Source organism: Schistocerca serialis, unplaced genomic scaffold (assembly GCF_023864345.2).
Source record: "Schistocerca serialis cubense isolate TAMUIC-IGC-003099 unplaced genomic scaffold, iqSchSeri2.2 HiC_scaffold_96, whole genome shotgun sequence".
NCBI classification, from domain to species: Eukaryota; Metazoa; Arthropoda; class Insecta; order Orthoptera; family Acrididae; genus Schistocerca; species Schistocerca serialis.
Genome location: NW_026048584.1, coordinates 17501 through 20370, shown reverse-complemented (window position 1 = coordinate 20370; position 2870 = coordinate 17501). Strand labels below are relative to the sequence as shown.

At 57.3% G+C, this 2870-nt stretch overlaps 1 non-coding gene across 1 annotated transcript in view; it reads left to right on the top strand.

The window, feature by feature from the left end:
- The first annotated feature begins 1173 nt into the window (after positions 1–1173).
- LOC126453755 (small subunit ribosomal RNA) overlaps positions 1174–2870 on the top strand; it is a 1910-nt gene continuing 213 nt past the window's right edge. The window contains exon 1 of the ribosomal RNA XR_007585041.1: positions 1174–2870. This exon is cut by the window's right edge and continues 213 nt beyond it. This is a non-coding gene — a ribosomal RNA (small subunit ribosomal RNA).

Here is a 2870-nt window from a genome sequence, read left to right as displayed (position 1 = left end):
GGTGCACTGCGTTCCACATCTGCGACATGCGACAGAGGCCGGTTGACAGTCGTTCGCGCAATGGACATCGCATACGTACGGGGGCCACCTTCCACGTGTTCGCGAAGCGTGCACATGTTGTTGCGTGTATGTGGGCAGACATAGTGTGTCGTGACACCTGACACAGGCATGCAACAATCGTTGAATTTGCAAATGGCGATGGACGTCTACGTTTGCTGGTGACGTTACGCAAATGAAGAACTGGTAAACCGTTGTGGTGCGGTTGTTCTCGCTAGAGGTGAATCAGTGATGGCGACGATCGGTTGAGCTACCAACCGGTTGTTTCAGCGATACCCACCATGCCCACGAACGTGAATGGCATGTGGGTGTGAAGCGATACGCGGCGGTGGCTGGGTGGGACCGTCCCCGGCCGGTGAGGGGGGGCCTCCCGGCGTGCTGGCCGCGCGGTGCGTGGGCGCACGCGCTACAGCCGGCTGGTGGGGGCGGCCAGTGGCAGGCGCGCCGGCCGACGGAGGCGGCAGGCGGCGCAGCTGCGCGCCGGCGCACCCTGCACGCGGCGCCGTGCGGCCAAAGTAGGTCCTCGCGGGCCCGGTGCGAAGCGCGGTGGACATCTGCAGTGTGCTGGTCCGATTGAGGACTGTGTGCGCTGAGGATGCGCCGCCGCCCGGCGCTCGGCGCCGCGACGCCGTCTGCTGCTCGGTCGCCTCTGCGGTTCTCGCAGGTGGATTGTATCGCAGCTGTGCGGACGTGTTGGCGCGTGCGCTGTGCTGGGAGAGTTCGCTTCGGCACCCAAGTGGGGCTTTTGTCCTTCTGTGGCGCTGGCGTTGGAGCTGCCGGCCACCGTAGGTGGCGCGTGTTGTCTCCCGCCGGCAATGCCACGACAGCACGCTCCCGGGCCTCTGTCGGCAGCGGCAAGCTCAGTTGGGAGCACGGGTGGTCGCACCTAAAGCGTCTACTCGCCAAACTCCGGGCGATTGCGCCTCTCTCGAACCCGACCAAGTACTTAGGACGGCGCTGCGCGCCGCCGGGACCTGAGAGGGTTTCGAGGTGTATTGTGCAGGGGAGCTCAGCCTCCTCCTGTTTGCAGAATAATTGAGCGGACGCTTGCGTGTTCGCGCGGGCCCCCGGGACACACTCCCGGGCGGCCGGCTGCTCAGCTCTAGTTGACGCAGCTCCCTGGTTGATCCTGCCAGTAGTCATATGCTTGTCTCAAAGATTAAGCCATGCATGTCTCAGTACAAGCCGCATTAAGGTGAAACCGCGAATGGCTCATTAAATCAGTTATGGTTCCTTAGATCGTACCCACGTTACTTGGATAACTGTGGTAATTCTAGAGCTAATACATGCAAACAGAGTCCCGACCAGAGATGGAAGGGACGCTTTTATTAGATCAAAACCAATCGGTCGGCTCGTCCGGTCCGTTTGCCTTGGTGACTCTGAATAACTTTGGGCTGATCGCACGGTCCTCGTACCGGCGACGCATCTTTCAAATGTCTGCCTTATCAACTGTCGATGGTAGGTTCTGCGCCTACCATGGTTGTAACGGGTAACGGGGAATCAGGGTTCGATTCCGGAGAGGGAGCCTGAGAAACGGCTACCACATCCAAGGAAGGCAGCAGGCGCGCAAATTACCCACTCCCGGCACGGGGAGGTAGTGACGAAAAATAACGATACGGGACTCATCCGAGGCCCCGTAATCGGAATGAGTACACTTTAAATCCTTTAACGAGTATCTATTGGAGGGCAAGTCTGGTGCCAGCAGCCGCGGTAATTCCAGCTCCAATAGCGTATATTAAAGTTGTTGCGGTTAAAAAGCTCGTAGTTGGATTTGTGTCCCACGCTGTTGGTTCACCGCCCGTCGGTGTTTAACTGGCATGTATCGTGGGACGTCCTGCCGGTGGGGCGAGCTGAAGGCGTGCGACGCGCCTCGTGCGTGCTCGTGCGTCCCGAGGCGGACCCCGTTGCAATCCTACCAGGGTGCTCTTGAGTGAGTGTCTCGGTGGGCCGGCACGTTTACTTTGAACAAATTAGAGTGCTTAAAGCAGGCAAGCCCGCCTGAATACTGTGTGCATGGAATAATGGAATAGGACCTCGGTTCTATTTTGTTGGTTTTCGGAACCCGAGGTAATGATTAATAGGGACAGGCGGGGGCATTCGTATTGCGACGTTAGAGGTGAAATTCTTGGATCGTCGCAAGACGAACAGAAGCGAAAGCATTTGCCAAGTATGTTTTCATTAATCAAGAACGAAAGTTAGAGGTTCGAAGGCGATCAGATACCGCCCTAGTTCTAACCATAAACGATGCCAGCCAGCGATCCGCCGCAGTTCCTCCGATGACTCGGCGGGCAGCCTCCGGGAAACCAAAGCTTTTGGGTTCCGGGGGAAGTATGGTTGCAAAGCTGAAACTTAAAGGAATTGACGGAAGGGCACCACCAGGAGTGGAGCCTGCGGCTTAATTTGACTCAACACGGGAAACCTCACCAGGCCCGGACACCGGAAGGATTGACAGATTGATAGCTCTTTCTTGATTCGGTGGGTGGTGGTGCATGGCCGTTCTTAGTTGGTGGAGCGATTTGTCTGGTTAATTCCGATAACGAACGAGACTCTAGCCTGCTAACTAGTCGCGTGACATCCTTCGTGCTGTCAGCGATTACTTTTCTTCTTAGAGGGACAGGCGGCTTCTAGCCGCACGAGATTGAGCAATAACAGGTCTGTGATGCCCTTAGATGTTCTGGGCCGCACGCGCGCTACACTGAAGGAATCAGCGTGTCTTCCTAGGCCGAAAGGTCGGGGTAACCCGCTGAACCTCCTTCGTGCTAGGGATTGGGGCTTGCAATTGTTCCCCATGAACGAGGAATTCCCAGTAAGCG